Consider the following 22,048-nt stretch of genomic DNA (forward strand, 5'->3'; position numbering starts at 1 on the left):
CTCCAGGATTACCCTATTATTGAGGAGACGTTCCGCTAAGCCTCCACCGCTGACACATATTCCTGTTCTGTGGCCTATTCACTTTGAAATATGTCTTGTCAGGGAGGCTTACGGAAATCTACATAATCCTTTATCATCACAATTAAAGATACCACTGAACAATAAAATTGCTTGCTCTCTGGTTTGTTTCATTTTGCTTTGAAAAAAAAAAACACAACAAAAACGGGGCGAGGGAAATGTTGCTACTGAAGGTTGCAGAAGGTTGGGAGAAAAGAAATAATAATAATAATAATAACATTGCTTATTTTACGTTTTCAGAGGTTAAAGAGAAACTAAAGTGGAAACACCCCAGTCATTTGTTTTTACACTTAGAACAGAAAATATCATTAGAAGGTTTATTTTACTAAATACTGTCTATTGGTTGGGTAAATAACTTCATTCCAACCCCGGTTGACATGATGTTAATTTATCTGACCTGGTTTTATAACCACAGAATGACCCAGTCAGACACTGGACATGCAGTATTTCACTGTTCAGCTCCCCATCAGTCCGGTCCAAACAAAGCACAGAAATTCATCTACAGGACATAAAACTCACCCAGTGCTTTCTGTCAGTGGTGAAGAACTGCAGTCTGTGTTTATGTTTTGCTTGAAGTAGATTTTAAAAGAGCAGCTCATCATGTTTTTTTTAATGCTGTTCTGCTCTGTTATGAATCCGACGTAATTTAAAATCTCTTAGAAATGTCATTAAACTAAAACAAACAAACAAAAAAAGTAGCTTTATTAACAGTCTGTGGTTATTAATATTCTGCATCACAGTATGAAGTGGTGCGCTATGAATTGTTTTCCTTGCAAAGCATAATAAAGCTTTAGTAAAGAAGCTGAACTAACGTTGGGTTGGACTGATCCAAAATGTTTTCCTCTTTGGATCCAAAGATTCAAACAACAAAACAATTTAAAGCTCACCAGCAAGTCCCATTCTGAATGACTAACAACAACCCCCCCCCCCAAAAAAAAAACAAAAAAAACAGGAAATTGGAGTGGCATAGTCAAAGTCTGGATGTAAATTCTATTGATAGGTTATGGAATTAAAACAATTCTGCAAGGAAGAGTTTTTTAACATCCCTTCTAACTGGTGGAAGGGCTCATTCACAGCAGCCCTGTTTAATCCGCTTTAATGGAACTCTGTTTGCTTTGGAAGGTGTGAATGAATCGAACTCTGGTCCACCTACAGACCCAGGTATCAGTTCAGTTAAAATGAGCTCTGGTGCTTTTTGAATGCATACGTGAGCGTCAAACCGAGTGGAGACTGCTCCACCAGCAGGAAGTGGACTACAGCACAGGGCATTCTGGGTAAATGCAACCAAAACAACCAAAACAAACACACTAGTCCAGCGCTAGTGGGACAAATGACTCGTGGTTTTTTACCACAGACAAAAGAGAAATGCTAAAAACTCACACAGCTGCTTTTGTGTTTACATTTTGTGAAGATGGAGGACGTACTCAGTGTCTTCCTCTGAGGTTTTTGTGTCAATTTCCTCTGTGGTTCCTGTTGCAGCACCACCTCAGGCGAGGGGTTGAACAGGCAGGTTAGTTTCACAGTGCAGCATGAAAGAGAATCACATCAGCTGAAAATGGAACAAATGTTGCCCTAAAAGACTCTTATTGCAAATGCATGATGGCTGTTTCAGAGTCACTACCAGTTATTAGAAGTGATACAATGTTGGTGGTGATATGTAAAAACGTTTTACATATCCATCCAGGTTGGAATGTGCAACCTTTTTCCCTTAATGGAATAAATCCTTGTTTTAAAACTGCTTTTCATGTTTTGCACTCAGGTTAAAACCTTCACACTAAATGGATGCTTTGTTTTCATCACAGCATCTATTACAGTTCTGTATTTGATAGAATAAAATTTAAATGAATTCTCCCTGCATAATATTCCATTTTTTATGATGATTTGAAAAATGGAAGCATGGTTAAAAAGAAAAAGAAAAACCTGAAGATTTCTGTGGATGGAATAATATTTGTTTTTAAGTCGAGCTAAATTGTTACAAATATATAACTATAACACATTAGATCTTTACCATGGATTGTTTTAAATACAGATCTGTGGTCAGTGGTGTTAGTTAGTCGGTTAGTGCTTCACATCACAGTGAAAGAACCAACGACAAAACAGCGACTGGTGGCCCTGAAGCGTTGTGGTCTGTTGTGCAGAGCCACTAATATTTCCTCCTCCCTGTGTGACCTGTGAGTGTGTGAGGAAATCCTTGCTCCTGGATTCGACGGGCCTGACACCAAACCACGGCGTTCGGCTCCCTCATTCGCCTGGATGCCTGTGACCCGGTATGAAAATGTCAAAATCTTCCAGTGTCGTCCCAGTTCATTCACAAGCAGGCTGCGCCGCCGCCGCCCCTTCTCTGAGTTTTTGACCTTTCTGAAGGAGTAGCGGCAGTAAAGTTAACAAGTGAAGCACATTCCACAGTCTCCTGCAGGAGCATTTGAAGTACGGTGCAGAGAGGAGGGCACGGAGAGAAGGGCAAACATAATCTTGTTCAGAATGTCCAAAAGCCCCGGGTTTTACATCCGCCGCGTCTTTCATCTCCTGGATCCTCATTCTCCAAGTCCTTAGCCAGAGCTGGAGGTCAGCTTGAGTCATGGCGGACGTACAGAACGCACACGGCCTGCCCCGTCGCTCGCTCATTGTCGGCGTGCCTCCCACGCGACCTCAGCACAGCTGCAAGTCTGTTTGAATGTCTGTTTGTAGGTCATTGTCTGAAAATAGAAGGAAAATATGAGGCTCCCAAGTTTCATTTTGAGATTTAGCCTGAAGGGAACTGAAGCAAATTGGACAGTTCTTTTTGTGATTTGAATGAAAAAAATTTTATATATATATATTTCGCTAATTTATACAACTGTAAAACGATCATGCATGGAATGCATAGAGTCATCTGTGAGCAACTAGGAAACATTTTGTCACCTTTCTAAAATAATGGCTAAAGTCGTTTCTAGCGGAAAGTAATTTTGTAAAAACAAACAAAAAAAAAAAGATTCAAAAATAAAATTACCACCTGTTCCTTTCCAAAGACTGATCTAAGCAAAAAATAAGTGAACAAATAAAAATCAGTTTTGAAAAAAAAAAAAAAAACTTAGGAAAGTAACAATTTGTAGTTTTTGACCCATAAATTGTAAAAAATCATATATTTTGGTTACAAACCAGATTGAAATATAGAGGCTTAAGAAAAATCTTCCAATCATCATCAGTTCTGAATTTAATCACATGCACACTAAGGGCTGATGTCACCGTAATGGTAAATAAGCCAAAATGATAGAACAAAAACTAAAACGCCCAAACTTAAACAAAAAAAAAAAAACGTGAACAAACTGAAACATAGTTATGCGTCTACCTGAGGAAGCTAGCAATACTTGCTGCAGTCTGGCTCCACTTACTGAGGGTCATGCCGGGGTCAGTCGTCCCTGTTGTTCATCGAGGCACTTTTACAGGATAAACATGAAATAAACAAGCCGTCTGTATTTAAAGTGGCATCACAAAGCCGGTTTTCTACACTTAAAGTGAATATCCTAACTCCAACCAGTAGAATGTAAACTTCTTTTGAACAGTGAGAATTACAGAGGAGAAAACAAAATGCATAGAAATCTGTAGTGACCAGATAAACACAACAGAATCATTTAGAAGGTTAGCTGACGATTAGATCAATTAATTCCACTGCATTTCAAGGTAATAATAATAATAACAATAGTAATACATTTTATTTGTATAGCACTTTTATAAACACTCAGATTTGAAAGGGATCAAGTAAGACTGCAAAAAGAACATTGAGCACATCAAAATAATTCAGAAAAGGAGAACATTTAAATACATAACGTAAAAAAAAAAAAAAAAAGAGAAGGAACTTTCAAAAAAATTTATATTATTATTAAATAAGTAGGAGGCCATTTCCTGGGCATTTAGCTAACTTTTTTTTTTATTCTTCACCTGATGAATAAACTGTGAATAAACATGTTTTCTATCTGCCGCAACCTGCATAAAACACAAGTAGGTGGCCTTGACATCCAGCCGCTACATAAACACTCGCCTCATTTCGCTGCTCTCGTTTAACATAATTTTGTAGACTTCAATTGAAATGGAATCAAAATACTTCTGCTAGATCATGGATTTCCTTTCACCTTTTCAAAGTCGCAGAAGTGGCATTTAATGAAAAGTAACTTCTGAATAAATATATATATATATATATATATATATATATATATATATATATATATATATTTTTTTTTTTTTTGATGACTGTTTTGTTGTTGTTTTTTTTAAAGCAACATTTACCAAAGTAACATTTGTTCAGCAGCGTTTCAAACTGTCTGTTTTGCTGCACACAAATCCAGTTGATGAGACGAGAAATCCTGTTAACTCCTCACCAACCAATGTCGTTGGCATGACAAAATCAAATCCTTTCTGCTGCTGACACAAAGACTCCCAGAAGTTTGAGAGACTCTCAGAATAACCTAACATACTGATTTCAGTTCCCCTTTTTTTTTTTTTTTTGCCATTTTCGTCAGGCATAAGGACATAAAACTACATTTAGGATTACAGTGTCACGTAAAATTGAGATGGAAATAGTCATATTTTAACAATTGAAGGTAACATAGTTATTTGATTGTGTTATAAAATGGCTCCATGTGCCTGGGAAACACATGACATTGTCCCTTTAAACAAGTTTTTTGCAAGTTGCTTTAGTATTTCCATTTTCCAAACAGTCACGGTGCAGAAGAGAATCAAAAAAACAGGTTAAATCCTTTTTGAACACATCTTAAATGATTATCGTTCCCCAAACTAGTCTAACTTTTCTTTCCATAATGTTAAATAGCACAAAGTTTGATTTTGCGGTATTACTGGCTGCCGTCTTCGACCCTCACGCCTTGAAAAATATGCAGTTCCAGCTTTGTAGCAGGCAGTGTAATCCTTGAAAGTAAAGCTAATTATATTCCAAACACCAATTTGTAAGTGGCTGTGCAAGCTGGGGGTTGTATAGTATGGGTACAGGAGATTTTGTTGGTAATCTCCATTCTCACTGCTCCCTGAAAGGCTCTTGGTGGCTTTAGTTCACAGTGGATCTGACACCAAAGGGAGGGGGGGAAAAATACTTTTATTTATCTGCCAGGCGCAGGGAGAAGCAGATGTCAAGGTGTCACTGGCGCCGGGGTGCTCAAAGTGACTCATGACTTCCTGGCATTGCAGCAAAGATGAGTCACAAGTGTGATTAAATTGGACAAGTGGAGTAAAAGACCCTCTAATTTCTCACTCAGTGAAGTGTCTTGCAGTTTTTACGGGAAGATCATTTTCCATAAAATGTAAATCATGTCGGAACCACTAAGATAACCAACCCAAGAAGTCAAAGTTTTGTGGGATGTTGGATGCTAAGGTTAAGCATGCTAATAGAAAACTACAGATCTAACCCACACTTTAGTGAATCTCTATAGATGTCACAAGATTTGGCGAGAGCTCCTATTCAGTCTATTGACTTGACCTAATCTGTTGTGCCTTCCAATAACTACTAATCTCTGATTGCTATTGAACAGGCAAAAGCATGCTGAAACCCTGCCAAGGCAAAAAAAAAAAAAAAGATCCAGTAGTGACTCAGAGGAGAGTGTGCACATTTGTAATATTTTGTGCTAAAGACCATCGAAAAAAATTGGATTATGGAAGCGTCATAATCAAGACCAAATCAATGCAAGAATGGATTCTAATGATTTAACATGCAGGCTTGAAGAACCAGCTGTGGGTTTCATCAAGAACAGGGGTCTCAAACTTCAGTCCTCGAGGGCCGCAGTCCTGCAACTTTTAGATGTGCCTTTGCTGCACCACACCTGAATAGAATAATTAAGGCTCTGGAGAACTGGTCTACACAAGGTGGAGGTAATTAAGCCATTTCATTCCAGTGTTTTGTACCTGTGGCACATCTAAAAACTGCAGGACTGGAGTTTGAGAACCCTGATCAAGAACAAGTTTAGTCCAATGCTTCTCCACATTCAGTTGAAGTTATTCTGGGGTCTCATCAGGTTTTCTGGTTATGACCCCTCAGAAAAGATCCCAGGGCAGAGTCAGGTCTAACTGGAGGGACGATATCGGTTCCAGTTTTGCAATCCTCCAACAAGAGAGAAAGATTCCAAGATTCTGTTCGATTGGGGACCAAAATTGCAACATTCTTTACATTTTCAGTTGGCGCAGTGGCACTGCACCAAGAACGCTGAAAACTAGTCATCATCATCCACTGCTTGAGACTGAAGTGTTGTGTCAACAGTCATGCTCTGCATTATGAGAGGAAGCCGGAGAACCTGGAGAAGACCCATGCATGTATTGGAAGAACATGCAAACTCAGCGCAGAAAGAGTTCTGGCTTGGATTTCAACCTTGAACCTTCTTGCTGCACAGCATGATGATGATGATGTTAACTATTGTGCAGTCCATTAAAATAGGAATTAATCATCAATCAAATAACAATAGCAACAAAACAAAGACTGGTATACACGAAAAGTCATAAGGTATCCTGTTTTTGGAACTTATCTAATGAAGTTGCTGCTTGATTAATCAGGAGGTCCAGAGTTTGAGCCCAGCTAATTCTTCTTCTCCTTTCCTCGTCTTGTCAATGTTGGATCAAACAAGTCAACATTTAACATATGTCTACAATCACAGCAAAAACAATCACTTTCAGACCTTGTCTATCCAATATTATGGATGATTTAGAGCTTGTTCAGATGTATTTTCAACAAAGCATGGTCTCTGTGTGATGCTAGCAAATCTCCCCAACTGTTTATAGTGTGTATTTATTAACATTTTGTCTTTGCCATGAAGTCGCTTTTTTCTTCACTTTTAATGATGCCTTGATCATGAAAGTAACATGGTTCAGTCCTTCATACTGTCTCTGAGTGTGTGCAAGTGGTCAAATATCTATTAGCTGAACTGATCATAAAGTTTGTTAAATGGGGGGAGCCCATGCTGAGGTAAACAGATTTTCATCAGTGCAGACAGAATGTCTGCATAGTGTAAAATGAGCAATGCTATTACTGGGTCATTTTTTAAAATGTAGTAGCAGCGATTCCTGTGTGCTGGGTGTGAGGTATCCCAGAGTTATGATCAAACATTATGTCACAATAGAAATACAACATGCAAGCTTTAGTCACTTACAGCCACTGGGTGAGTTCCCTTCCACATCTGAGTGGTTCACATTTCTAAAAGCTGCTCTCACAAACACAATTTGAAATGGAATTCTGATCTAAGAATGGAAAACAGTCTTTCATTCCTGCTCTGTTACACATGTTGTTGTGCAACCCATGACATGGCATAGCATGGCCAGATTCTATCATTATATCAACAAAATCTCAGAGTCGTTTGTTGACTTTTCTCAGCTGTAAATGCAGGAGGAACAGCAGAAGACCTTGATACTCATTGTCTGTGTAGCACAGTGGCTCGAAGCCAATCAAACCGAACTGATGACTTCTGACCTTGATAAAGGAACGCCGAACCCCTACGGTCTCAAACGCTTTGTGTTAATGGGTCAGAGCAAGCGCTTGCTTAGCATATAATTAATGCTTAATAACCCCTGGTTGTTTGTCAACACTTCTCCCACTGTCTTTTTTTTTTTTTTCCTCCACGCCTTATAATCTTCAGAGAGCCTGCAGGCACTGCATTCTCTGATAGCATCTTAAGCCTCTTGTTCCAATACCCTGGCCTGGCAGTAACAACACTGGCCAGTCACTCATTTACAAGCAAAGATAAATGCACAGTCCTTAATCTGTCTCCAGTTAGGGCTGTAGTAACACTACGCAGGCCAGACCCACGCCTTCAGCTCCTCCTTAGGCTTAGCTGCTCCATCAGTCCTGCTTCTGCCACGTAAAGCCGCCTCCACTTTCACCTCTATCACCTGCCACACAGGTACCTCCTGATAAGCACACACACAGCAGACGGCGTGCGTGGGTGTGTGTGTGTGTGTGAAAGAGAGAGAGAGTACTTGCTCAATAATTAGGATGAATTCGAAATTTAGCTCTTTTTCTAGATTTGTGTATTTTTAGTCCAGAACCTAAAACATTTACGCTATTTAGCTAAATGGTAATATATGATAAATAATCATTTGGAAACAAATATATTTTGCCTTACCTTCATGAACATTACTTGGATCTTGTTGGGTTTAGTGTGTATATACAAGTAGGAACAAAATTACTGTTTATGAGATTTGATGCAATATTAATTTCACCAAAAGGTTTTTGGTTTCTGTTTGGGAATGGTACAGTTACCCCCCAAAAAACAATAATGACAAGTATGTCACACTGGCTGCACTTTCATTACAAATGTGTAAAACTCTGTCGATATTCTGCTGATGTCAAAAATACACAATTTTGCAACACTGCGGTGTGTCCATTAAATAAGAAATTAAATTAAAATTACATGTGAATAAGCTTGTTTAAGTCATTAAAAGTCATAGCAGTGACAGATGTAAACAATTTGTGTTAGTACTTATCATCTATCAGCCGTCAGAGGAGACGTCTGTGTCTCATTCAGCCTCTTATATTTTGTGCGAGTGAAATTTTGAGCCCTTACACACAGACGTGCAAATGCAGGATAGTGACACAAGAAAGTTGAGAATTTGCCGCCGGCGCAGCTTCGATTCCCCATGTGTTGGGTTCCCCCAGAGTGCCGTAAACCTTCCCTTTTCGCTTCAATCCGTCGCCCCCCGTGTGTCGAGCCCGCAACTGTCAATGTTTGACAGTGGCTTCGTTGATCTAATGACAACGGTTGCTTTTGTTCCTGGAACAGTTATATTTGTTCCTGCAGCTAAGTTGGATTTTTTTTTTTCTTCGGTTTTGATTAAGATGGTCTTCGACGATGATCGGAAGATTATGGATTGCTTTTTGTTGCATTTAAAAATGCACCAAATGGGTCAGGACTTGGTGATATAAGTTCAGGTAGCAGTGCCTCTAGATAATCATGGCTTAGTAGTGATCTCCAGGAAAAAAGTACATCTCTGTTTTCTCCAATTAATCATCTGAATTTAGTTTAATGTCGTCACAGGCTGGAGGCCAACACTGTTCTAGCTACAAAACAACCACTGCTACAAAACCGACATAAGAGTGGTGAATGTCTGAGTTAAACCTGAAGAACCTCCTTTTGCAAGAGATCTCTCTACACATGTTTCGATGGTATCCTCAGGACATAAAAATTAATTTAATTTCAGCATACATTTTTGATATACATGAATATAAACACTTTTGTGTAGGTATGGAAAGTCTAAAGCAGTTTCAATTATGAAAGTGTTATTTCACATGTATACCCTACAGCGGTCGCCACAAAAGTTTGGCTGTTTTTCTCTCCTGTCTGGTTAATATATATATATATATATATATATATATATATATGTTCAAAAACCATTTCTGAGTCTTGATTGTTAATATTTCTATCACATACTCCTTTGCCCAAGCAAATCACACTGTTATGGAAGCACAACAAAAATCCCTCTCACTGCTGTCTAATTGCATGAGAAGCCAAAGAATTAAGTGAGTCTGTTACACAAGCTCATTAAACTTTATGCTATCCACTCTATTTCCTTTTGGTCTGAATGAGACAAAGGAAGAACAATATCCCATTAAAGGCTGTTTCCTCGCCCTATTCATTCCTGCCGTTGGTGAAGTGTCGGTGTTTTTTTCTGTGGATTAAAGTCTGATAGCGCTCGCGGGAAGAATGACTCCTCCGTTTGAAGACTTGTGAGTACGCCAAGGCGAGAGGCAGAGGGAGAAGAGACTAAAAGCGAGGCAGAAATGAGTGTGAGACATAATGGAAGAGCGCGTCTTATGCACTGTCGTGCAGCGGGTGAATTAGAAGGCAAATAGCATGATTATTGTGTGATGTGCTGGTGGTAGCGGCGGGAACTCGGCCAGCCCCAGGATGCAGATAGAAACCACCAGGGGTGCAGGAGAGGAGGCAAGGTGGTTGTGATTTATGGGTAGCAGCGGGGCAGATAAGGCGGCTTCCTTCATTTAAAGCCTTATCGGCTGCGTTAAAGAAAGGCCACAATTTGCAGCATTCTTAAAAGCCCCAGATGTAACTAATCTCTGCAACCTTCCAGACGATCTGTCTCAGGGAAAAACTATACATCACTCACTTGTCTAACTGATCCCAGACTCTCCTCCTTTTGGTGAACCAACTGGAAACTGGTGGAGAATTATTGTAGACAATGGAAAGTTGGGATGATCCTCTACGCTTTTATTACAAGAGCAATTCTAATTCCTACACTGGAAATATTTTGTTTTCTCTCATAATTTCTGCAATTTTCCTTCAGTAGAAACATCTACATGGCTGCTACCTGCTTTATGTTACTGGTTGGTGAGTTAGTTGGTTGTTTGGTGAGTTGGGTGGTTGTTTGATGATTTGGTTGGTTGTTTGGTGAGTTGGTGAGTTGTTCGGTTGTTTGATGAGTTGGTTGGTTGGTTGTTTGGTTGGATAGAAAATGGACATCTGTGATGATGTAGAATTTTTTCCAGCCCTTTTTCAGACTGATGCCTTTATACAATATTGTTGTATATAATGTTATTTGTAACCCGACTACAAACTTTTGCTGTAGCTAAAGGATGAATAAACAAGGACTGATACATTTTATTGACAGCTAATGAAATTGATAATTGACAGCCGGTGTGTATTTAAGAAGACTGAATGCTAAACAATATTTAATGCTTTTTTCACATTCTCCTTTGTTCACATCACAATAACTTGGAGTTCTAACAGGTGTGTGTAGACATTTTACATTCAGTGTTTAAAAATGAACAAAACTGGTTAGCATGCTATTAGTGAAAATAATGTAGTGTAGTTAATAAACCCTTTGACATGAAACAGGGACATGACAAAATTTCCTGACTTGATAAACTGGATGGAAATGGGTAGAAGAAAAGAAAAAAAAACTTGGTTTGAGTAGATTTAATATTAAACTTATCAAAGTCATATGTAAAAGGTACAGACTGAAATTAATTTGTGAACACACACATGGGCCCCATAACGTCCAACAGCCTTCAGAAGGTTAGAGAATGTACCAAAGCAGGTTCTAAATAGAATAGCTTAGCAAACATATACACATAAACACAGTCAGGTGTCTCTGCACTGGTTTATCAATAAACTGGGAACTTGACACAGCCACACCACACCACTGATCAATACTAATCACTGGAATAATTACTCACCAAAGCTTATGTATGCTATTGATTTTATAGGCCAGCTGTTTGCATTACTGTCATATCTGATTGGAATAATCTTAAAGGGTTTTTTTTCTCTCTGTTGAAGTTTAGTCAAGTTCTATAAAATGTACGAATGTCACTGCAAGGTCTAATCAATGCTACTGATGTGTGGAGGAGCAGCTCTAGAGCCTTTCATGTTTCTCGGCTACAGCTGTGCATGATAAGCAACTCTGAACATTAATACATGTGTCTTGGGAAGAAACACTTAATTTCTAAAATATGGCACTAACTATTGGTCTGATTAGGGGTGTGTGGAAGATTCATAGGATGGTCCTCAATATTTAGGAACATTTTGTGTGGTACGCACTTGAATGCTGCTGATAAAAAAAAAAGGGGGGGTTTTATTCAAAATGTTTGCCTAACGTGACAGTTCAAAGATAAAGAAACATTGAGAGCAGAGGAAGACTCAAGAACAGATCCTTGTTTTCTCTGGTCTTAGCTATTTCACCCCGCTCAAATCAAAAATGTTATCAAAGGGACAAAACATTTTGTTGCTGTACATTACGTTTCTACACCTTTACAACAGAGCGTTGTTAATTCTGTTGCTGTTCTCTCAGCAGTACAGCTGCTGTATTGCTATAGTAAAGTTACCTCGGTGGACGGCAGCAGCTTTATCGGTCCGGCTGAGTGGAGCAAACTTGGGGATTTTGGTTCAGGCTGTCAGCTGTGGCGAGGCGTTAGAGGTGGTATGTTTCTGTGTTTTCCCAGATCTCACAGTTGTTTGAAGGTAATCCCTGCGGACACGAGATGAGCTGATCAATCAGGCGTATCGATGCAACCTGCAGTCCCAAGATGTGGAACTTTAGCCTAACTCAGGGAAAAACTCAAACAATGGTGTCGTGTGGAAGGGTGGATCTCTAATATCAACTCATATGTTGTCAGTTCTGAGGATATCTTCCTTTTTCTGCACACAGGCTCTGATATAACATTCAGTGCTACAGATTATTGGGACTGTTGCTGATACTAACTAAATGGGGCCTCACACACCAAATGTGTCGGCTATCAGTAAATATCAAAATTCAAATAGGAAATAAATATAGGCAATGATACAAAAAACATGTCTATAATTCTTCAGGCAGCATTAGGGCTGAAACAACAGAGTACATTTTGCTTTAAGTTTTGGTGTAAACAATGTAAAATTACACAATTTGATGGTATTTTTATTTGAGATGATCCAATCCCCATTATATCCTTTACCAGTATGGTATACAAGCAGCTGCAGGAAGAAGTGCATTGTAATTTTCTGCATGTGTCTTTGTGTCACACCTTCTCTGAATTAACTGCGACCTCACTCATTTTTCTGCTCTGTTCTGTTGATAGTTGGGTGGAAATATGTAAAAAGAAGAGCAGAAATGTTCATCTTCAGGTCAATCATCTGCAACGGGCCCCCATCTGGTAATCCCTCCTGCTCCGTCATTCACCTCTGCGGTTAGCATGAGTAGCTACAATCCTCCAAAGCTATTGCCATTTTTGAATTTTAAGCTTCTTTTTTTTTTCCTCTTTAAATTGAGCATATATATTCATTTTTATATGCTTTGCTGTGTTCTACAAGTGTAATTAGTCTGGGATACTCAGCAGTTGATATTTCACCCGCCCGCCCCGCTTCCATTCTTAAGTATTCATGAAAGCCAGTGATCTGACAAATGGAATTTTTCAGCACGGCAGCATCTTGCATCTCAGACCTCATTCCGACGGATAATCCTGTTTAAATATCCCGGCCCGGTTTTTGCAGCCCAGGTAGGGAAATCTTAGCATTTAAAATGCTTATACTTACATACCTTCATAAAGTGCCTGCAGTGTAAACAATGATGCATAGTGCACGGGCCAGAATGGGATATTTACATTGTTAAAACGTAAAGCAAAAATTAGGGATGCGCCAATATGAATATTGGGCCGATATTAATATTTATGTAAGAGATATTTGACAATAATGTACATTTTTAACTAGCATTCCGTCGCCTTTAGGAACAAAAGAAAAAAAAAAAAAAACAGATGGACAAAAATATTGGTTGTTCATATTGGCCCAAAACTGATACGGCCAATCCGATGTTAGTGCCGACATGTTGTGCACTCCTAGTAAAAATACTTTTTTTTTTTTTTTTTTTACTGTATCACAATTTAGAACCAAAATATTTAATGCGATCTAATTGCCTTGTTTAAAACGGAAAAGCAACAATGTACATGCTATGTATCACATTTATTAAAATATTAAGTAAACAATTAATAGCATCTACCAGCTCTATATTATGGCTATCAAATAACTTCACAAGAAAGCTTTGCTATAGCAACCTCCATGATGCTAAGGCTAAACTTGTCGGCTGGATCAACCTGTCTGATCAGTCATGACCTTCTAAACGGCCACCAATAGTGGAATAAACTTTTAGATTTTGCAACAGCTTCACCTGTGCAACATTCTCCAAGTGGCGTGATTTAAGGCAGATTGATGATCACCTGCTGTGGTGGGTGGATACACCAGGCACCACATGATGTCAACAGGGACATGGCAGGTGTTAACTGAAAAAAACTTAGTAAGAAACAATGTTTCTTACTGTTGTGAACATTTTCTCTAAATCCTCTAACACATCGATTAGTTTCAGGAGTTTTTTCACTTGCTGTAATACGACATGTGCCTACTAATTTTAACTTCACAGAACATCACTTCAAAACTCTGAACTAACCGTTTGAGTCAAAACCTGAAGATCAAAATAACAATCAAAGAGCTGTTTCACGGAGCAACGCCAGTATAAACGTTGTTGAAGGGCCAATAGAGGAGCCGTGTTGTGGTGACTTCCTGAAGGCGGAGTTTCAGAGAAAGCAGCAGCTTCTTAAAGACACAGACGTAAAATGTCAAGGCGTTGAACATCTTTTAAGTCATATTTGATATATAAAGGCTTTTTATAACAACTGAAGGTAACAGTTACTTGATTGTGCAACAAAATAGCCCCATGCGTCATTTTAAAACACATAAAACTGCCCCTTCAATGCATTAGTGTTGCTTAATACTAACTGATGCATCTCAATATGTATAGCAAAGTGTGTGATTCATTCTCTAAAGAGGAACAAATAGAATATTCCTCCAGTGTTTTTTTCTTTTCTGAAATCAGCCGACCTCCTCGCCTCTTTAATCTGCAACGTCCTCCCGGCTACCAGTATCTGCCTCAGGGCCGCCGCAGCCTTGACTTTACTGCGCCGGCCTATTCTCAGTTCACCAGGCTAATTCATCACAAGCACTCCACTAACACCAAGGTCACCCACATAATGAGGGGAGGGTTATTGTGATAAAGGGGTAAAAGCTACGATTGGATCTGAGCCAAATGGCCAAAGACGATCGCTTTCCGGGTCTCTTGTTTATCCCGCAACCTCCGCGACTCAAGCGGTCCACACACCCAGCGGTGGCCGCTCCAATGCTGTGTTGGCAGCTTGCTTACCCTCCTCTCTCTATTGTTGTCACGGCCCACTGGGGAGCGTCCCTACAAGTCAGCTGGCATTTGACGGGGTGTGGGAGGTGGCCGGGGTGTGTTGGGAGTCACCTATTTCCTCTGGAGGCAGGGCCTTTTTGGTCCGTTTGCCCACCACCGGGTGCACCCCATCCTCTCTGCCTCCCCACCAACCCTCCTCTGTCTCCGTCTCCCGTGCGTTCCCCTCACCGCTCCAGCCCGCCTGCACGCCTGACAGACAGACAGATGCTATCTGCCGTGCATCTCCAGCTCTGGGCCTCTATCACTCTCCACAAACAGCCCCATTGCTCGCACACAGGCTGCAAATTTCGTCTGCCTCTCTCCCCCGCAGATAAGGGCCGATATCAGTGACAGAACATATTTTATGTATGAAATGTAGCTCACAACAAGCAGTCAAGCATTAGGTTTGTTTAAATAGATGATCCTTATCTCCGTTCTTTCAACGCCGACTTTCGACATTGTTCTCCGTTTATTTTCTCTTTGCCCAACAATTCTTCTCAAGCTATCTGCCCCCCCATCCCCCAGACAATTGCCTTTTAAAGAGCCTCCTGTCCAGGGGCCAAATTCATTGCTATTTTAATTATAGCCGCCGCTCTGGTGCGAGCAGGACAGAGGAATATTTCCAGTCGCACACTGCCTCCCTCCCGAACCCATCCAGTCGACATTCCGGCGGATTATTTGCCGGGGATTTCTCATGTCAAAGAAGCAACACTTTCCACCCCCCTACTCCCAGCCCCCTACTGTTGGCTGTTGTTAGCATCAGATATTGGATGATTTCCATTTAGTGCTTAGGTTATGCTTGTCAGTTTGTGCCCAGCATTTTTGTAATGATAGAAATAAGATCTCACATATGCCAGGAGTCTGGCTGACATAATAGTTTGGCTTGTGCACGTGTCTGTGTGTGTTCGAGCAACTACAAAAAAAAAATATTCCTTCTCTACTTTTTCAATACAGAAAGTTGCTAGAAATCACATTTTCAGGGTTGCTTTTCAAAGGAAACAATGAACATGCTCTACATGTGTATTTGACGGGACGTCTTTTCAGAGTATTTCAAGAGTTTTTCAACCCCTTGTTCTGACACAACAAGCCATGCCCTGGTACATTGTGCGTTGGTTGACCCCTCCTACTCTCCCCCAAACCCCCAAAAAAAGCAAGGCCTCACCCCCACGGCACACGCAAAATGGAGGCGGAGGCGGTGATATGCAGGTCATTACCATAACAAGCTGGCGTGTTTCTGAAGATACACTTGTTCAAAACAGACAGGGGGCAAGAGTGGAAAGGGGTATGAGGGGGATAGTCCGGGGTGGCAACGCCAGCCCAGTTTATTTCAATAACAACAGCCAGACACACGGCCTATCTGGTGAGACTTTGAATGAAACACTTGGACCCCGATGGAGAGATAAGACACAGACGCTAAAAAGGGAGATGGCTGAACTGGCCTCTTGACCCTCGCTTTGCTTTTTTTGTTTGTAGCCAATGAAGTCAATCAGAGTCAACATCGTTTAAGATCCGGGTTAGACTTGATTTTCTTTTTTCTTTTGACTTTCATCAATATTACTTCAAAATATCAATATAACGTGAGGTGTTAAAAATAAAAAAGCCGGCTCTGCTCATATCCATTTACTCTTGTGTAAACCTGCGTTGTTAATTAAAGTGCGATCGTTTTCACATGAATGGCTCCGTATTTACCGCGGGGCGACTGATGTATCCCTTGGGAAGACGGAGTCAAGTGCTTTACACATTAACAGATGTGTGCTCAGCTGGCAGCAGCCGCTGCCAGTTATCAAGCAACAGTGAGGTTTTAAAAATTGCTTCAAAACCACATAAAGTTTCTGTCATGCTGTTTGTACAGTTTGAATTTCTGTTGTTAGGACCCTAATATCTCTGCTGCTGAGCACTGCTGGTCAGCTGACAAACTGCAACACTAACAACTCATCACTCCTACTTAAGGTAGCGCTGCTAACCAGTAGTCAGACTGGTGTTATTACTTTTACACAATTATGCAATTAACGGTTTCTAAATTTAGAAAGAATTTGTATTTTTAAGTCTTTGCATAAAAATCAAAATAGCAGTAAATGCTACAAATAATTAATTCTCTCTTACAGAATTAACTACATACTAAGCTACAGTTATAAATAGGCATAGATAATGGTATAAAAGGATATAAAAGTTCAGAAAATGTAAAGTTCTTATTATTTTTCATCCCATCATGCCTACGGTTTAAGCTACTGTAAGAAGAAACGCCAAAAAAAGAGTCTGTGTGAAGTACAGACTAAGACAGGATTGTCCCTCCCTTCCCCATTACTGCCAATCAGCTGGCTGAAAAGAGGTTGCCTCACTTTTCTTTTGTTTACTAAGAAGACAAATTCTGTTTAAAAGTATTTCTGATAGCCAAAAACACAGACAGTCATTGTGTGGAAACAAACAGTGCATAAAGGTAACAGTCTGAAGCTAAAGCTAATAGCCTACCACTGGCATGTAATCATAAACTAAGCTAATAGCATAGAAAAGAAATGTCCTCTATTGTCCCACAGAAGAGAAATGCAGGTATAACAGGATGTAGGCTCACAAAGAGATAAAGTATTTAAAAAGTATAAGAAACAAAAATACAAACTAGAACTTCAAGCAGTTACCATCAGTCCCAAGCCCAACCAGCAAGTCTGGCCGTAGGAACAGCAGACTGTACAGTCAGGACAAAATGACATGAAAATACCATTGATTGAAAATTAAGTCAAAAGTTTTTAAAAGTCAAATGATAAATAATTTCCTGTATTGACTTTTACCTAATCGTTCATTACTAAAGCTCGTTGTGTCAGTTAGTTTAACTGTTAATTTTCCAAAAACCAACCTGTCCAAACATAGGCAACATTTAAGCTAACAGCCCTCGGCTTTCCAAGGCATGCGGCAAAGTTATTTGAGATTTATGTGGAAAAAAGGCAAATTATGACTTTTGTTAACAGAGAAATAGCTTAAATGATAATAATTATCCCAAAATGCTATAATTATTTTAGGTCACCAACTAGTTTCACATGATATTCCTCCAACATATCAATCACACAGACATACAGATAGCTTGATGCTGTCCCGACTGCTTCAGCAGCGGCGCATATACCGTGAGAATCTCCTGCCTAACACCCACCACCACCACCAACAACAACAACACCACTTTTCATAAACACAGCTAATCCTTTATGGTAAATCGGAACTAAAAAAAACCCAACAAAACTCAATAGTGAAAAGCAGGCAGGCCTGCGCTTTAATATTTGCGCAAATACAGCAGATATAGATTCAGGAGGAGATGTCCTAAATCTCAGCTTGATTTACCAACGTTAACCTCGGCTTAGCCGCGGCTGAGGGGTGTCGCGTGCAGGAGAGCCTGTTGAGAGTTGGTGGAGTAGTTGTAAATATGTGGTAACACTTTCAGCGGTAATCCTCCAGCACAAAGAATTGCCAGAGATTATGGGCCGGTTGTCTGACAGAGAGAATCCTCCGGCACAATCAAATTCCTATGGCTGCTGAGATTTGGAGAGGGCACAATATCGTACGGCTCGGCTCTCCCGGTAATGTGAGGGCGAGCCGTTCCCTCGATGAAGAGCTAAGAAGCACATATAGCATGAAGTGCATATTAGGTAAATAGTGGTTTGCTTAGCATTATAGTAGGAAAAAAGTAGCCATGTTTGGCTTAATTTTTTTTTTTTTCCACTTCCTTCTGTGCCTGTTGATACCGTTGATTCCACGCTGACCTGAGCCACGGAGACGTGAGAACCGGCACATCCCCCCCTCCCCTCCTCCTCGGGGCACAACGCAGTCGCCCTCGCTGACACGTTTTGAGTGGGGTTTAAGGAAGTGATGTGAAGAGAGAGTGTGAGGGAGCGAGAAAGCCCACCGCAGCCCCGCAGCCCCGAGGATGAATAGAAGATAGAATCCGTTTTCATTTCAAAAATCGGCCTCTGCACTTGGCTGAACCTACAATAAAAGTTGATAATTGAGAAGTGAAAGAGCAGGATCAATATGACTGTAGAGAGAGAGAGAGAGAGAGAGAGAGAGAGAGAGAGAGAGAAACGAGGCTTGGGCTTATGTTTAATGCAGTTTAACTGATATTTAATATTTTCCGCTTTCTCTCTCTTCTTCTCCTTTTGTCCACGTTAAAATACTTCAAAAAGAATTCTAATAAAGTGGAAATTAAAAGGAGCGTAGATTGGGGTTGGAAAGAGAGGCCTCTAATCCTGCTATCTCTTAATAATTCAAAGTCTCTTTTATTTTCTGAATAAAAAGTGGAATTAATCTGGCACTGTGAAGCTGTCCTCTCTTCTCACTGTTTAAATAAATCCCCGTTCGTACATTAGACGCGAGGAGGCCGGCTCTGGCTCCTCGCCAAGCTCTGTGTCAATTCCCTCCTGCCTCCTTCCTTTCTCTCCCAGCCCCTCTTTATTCCCTTTCTTTTGCTTTCTGCCAGGGAGGGACCTGAGAGGGAAGCCGTGCCACCAGAGAGCCGCTATCTCCAGAACCTGCTCGGCACACAGGCCTATCACAGGCAGCTAAGACCACTCAGCTCAGGCAGCCAAAAAGGCACCCTTATGAAACTTTACCCAGATATTAGGGGCACTGTGAAGCCAACTGATATGTTACAAAGACACTGTGTAGAGGAGGGGTGCAGGGGAGGTGACCATTTCTAGTATTTATATGAAGCTTCACCAGCTGGAAGAATAAGTAGTGTTACTATTTTGGCCTTTAGCTGAAATGGAGCAGTGGGGCTTTGGGAGGTTTTATTCTTTTGCAACGTTTTTTTTTTTTTTTTTTAAACAAGATAGCAAAAAGAAATATGTCACTACTGGAAGAGCACAGCACTGCCGTGATCGAAAGGGGCTGTTTTTGTGAAACATTTGATAAGCAGTTATGTTTTAAAAGCGGAGTCTATGCATGGAAGTGTTATATTTGGCCAGTTGGATAAACTGTAAGAGTCCTTCAAATTCAACTCAATTTGGGTCAAATGTCAGTGTTGCTTTGGGCCGCAATCATTCTAAAGATGTTAAGAAATGTATCCAGAGTTGTTTTTTTTGTTTTCTCCTATGCCTCCAGATGAGCTCCAAACAAACTTGGTAAAGTCGTTTCATTTCATTTGAAGAAGGTTGGCACCTTTACTCAGGTACAAATGCGCAATAGATTTCAATGGCAGGTCAAGGAGCTAAAGCTAACGCTGATAATTAAAGAGATGAGAGAGAAGAAAAATGTGGATTAATCTCAAATAATACTGAATAATATTACAATGTAGGTTCTTTTATTCTCATTTGCAGCTGTATTGATTAGGTTCTTCGCTTTCCACTAGGAAACATTTTAGTCAGTGTTTTTACACAATTTCTATAATTTGTGCACAAATGGACGGCATAAACCTTTAGCTTTTTTTTTTTGTACAGAACAAAAGGCAAATCTTTGAGACTGACACTATGAAATAAAAGGAGCTTAAGCTCTATGTGTAAATGCAGGGAACTGAGTCGTGGGGGTGGGGAGGATACAGGAAGAGGCCTGAGCACAAGGGGGACACCGGCTCCCTGATTAGCTCTGGACTCTCTATCAGGGTCCCTGAACTCCCCCTGCAGCTCTGCTAAAGGCTACAGGAAGCTGATACTGTCTGTACGCCATTGACTGGTGATGAACGCCGACCTTCTGACTAACTTTGACTTTTATTCTACAGCCTCTCATCTGGTCAGATATTCCATTTTATATTGTGGGCATTTATCGTGCTTATCATGATATATTTCTTGTCATACGAATGTTTATTTATCGTTGTCACTATGATCTCCAGTTTCAAACCTGCCTAAATAGTCCCTATTATCGGGGGTAGGTAATGTTAGTGTTGTTAGTCCACTGTTGGTTCAATGGAAGCATCAACACAGTTACTGTGGGCAATTTGGAGACACAAATCTTACGTCTTACAAATGGCTGTGTTTCTCAAAGACATAATTTGTGTTTGTGGGGCTGTAATTGCTGTGGCACACAGGTACAATCATATAGTTACCTAAGAGAGATGTAATAAATAGTTCTCATCATTTTTATCGTTGTCACAATAGTAGTATAAAATATTGTGATAGAACTTTAAGTCCATATCGCCAACCCTTATTCTGCTTGATAAGCCAAACTGAAGCATTGATAAGGCTTTGAAGTAATTTTAATTCATAGAAAACATGCTGAGAACTCACAGGGTTAAACATGCCACCTTCTTCAATCGCCAACACACACATCTGATTTCACGTGTCGGCAACACCTTGATTTATTTTTTTTTTTTTTGCTGGTGAAAAATTACACACTTTGTCCAGATCCCAGTCTTCCTTAAATCTGGCACCATTTTATTTTTTTTTTTCAGCGTGATATTGCTCTGCACTGAAATCTTGACTTTATATGTTATCAGAGATAAAAATATATAAATATATCAAAGGAAGAAGGAAATAGGAGGAGGCCCTGAGGGGGACGGGGAGGGGAACTGCAAAAAAAAAAAAAAAAAAAAAAAGGTGTGTCTTTAAGTTCCCTGAAGGCAACAAAAAGTCATTTTCACTGAGGTGTGGTCTATTTTTATTTATATATCTCCTCCGCTCTGTTTCTTCATACATACTGTTTGTGGGGCTATCATTATACCAGACGCAGAGGTGGGGGTAAAAACCATTTGCATTAGTATCACTGTCTGACTCCAGGCTCTAAGCAATGATACTTTATTCCATACCATTCAGAGTGCCATTATCACTTCACCCCCTCTGTCCCCTCTTCCAGCTGGAAGCTCACACACACACACACACACATACACACACACACAATTACACGACGCGCCGCTCGCGCTATTCCCATCCGCTGCGATCGGCAGATAGCATCTCGCGCAACACCGGCGCAGAGGTACAGGACGGGCGCGGGGGGGAGCGGAGGGGAGGGGGGACATTTCCGGAGGGGGGGTCCTGGCATGTAATTGTCCTGGTGAGCACTCAATAGCACCTTAAACCAAGCAGGCAATCTACAAAGCTGTGTGGTGAAGGAGGGAAAGGCCCCGTGGCTACAGGGACCCTAATAGGAACTTCTTTCTCACAGAGATAAATGGAGAAAGTTCCCTTTTATTTATCGGTAGCTGCTGTTTGGGACTGGGGCTATCAAAGCGCAGCGGTGCTATTTATCCCTTCCAAAAAGGATTCGTCCAACACAGGGCTGAGGGCAAAAAGAGGAAAGAGAAGGCTGATGGAGGAGGAGGAGGAGGAGGAAGAGGGGGGCGCTGGAAATTGGCAGAAACAGAAGGTCAAACTGTTTATCGTTTTTATTCCCA

At 40.5% G+C, this 22,048-nt stretch overlaps 1 long non-coding RNA gene across 4 annotated transcripts in view; it reads right to left on the bottom strand.

The window, feature by feature from the left end:
- Positions 1–1,025: 1,025 nt before the first annotated feature.
- The window catches only part of LOC122838176, a 141,888-nt gene continuing 120,865 nt past the window's right edge, over positions 1,026–22,048 (bottom strand). For 3 of the 4 annotated variants that reach the window (XR_006371850.1, XR_006371851.1, XR_006371852.1), the window contains 3 exons: positions 11,882–12,024; positions 3,407–3,494; positions 1,026–2,774 (listed from right to left, as the gene is read on the bottom strand). This is a non-coding gene — a long non-coding RNA (uncharacterized LOC122838176). The remainder of the gene's footprint in view (positions 2,775–3,406; positions 3,495–11,881; positions 12,025–22,048) is intronic. The other variant, XR_006371849.1, reaches the window with a different exon arrangement.

The sequence above is a fragment of the Gambusia affinis genome, linkage group LG10 (genome assembly GCF_019740435.1).
Source record: "Gambusia affinis linkage group LG10, SWU_Gaff_1.0, whole genome shotgun sequence".
In the NCBI taxonomy this organism is placed as follows: Eukaryota; Metazoa; Chordata; class Actinopteri; order Cyprinodontiformes; family Poeciliidae; genus Gambusia; species Gambusia affinis.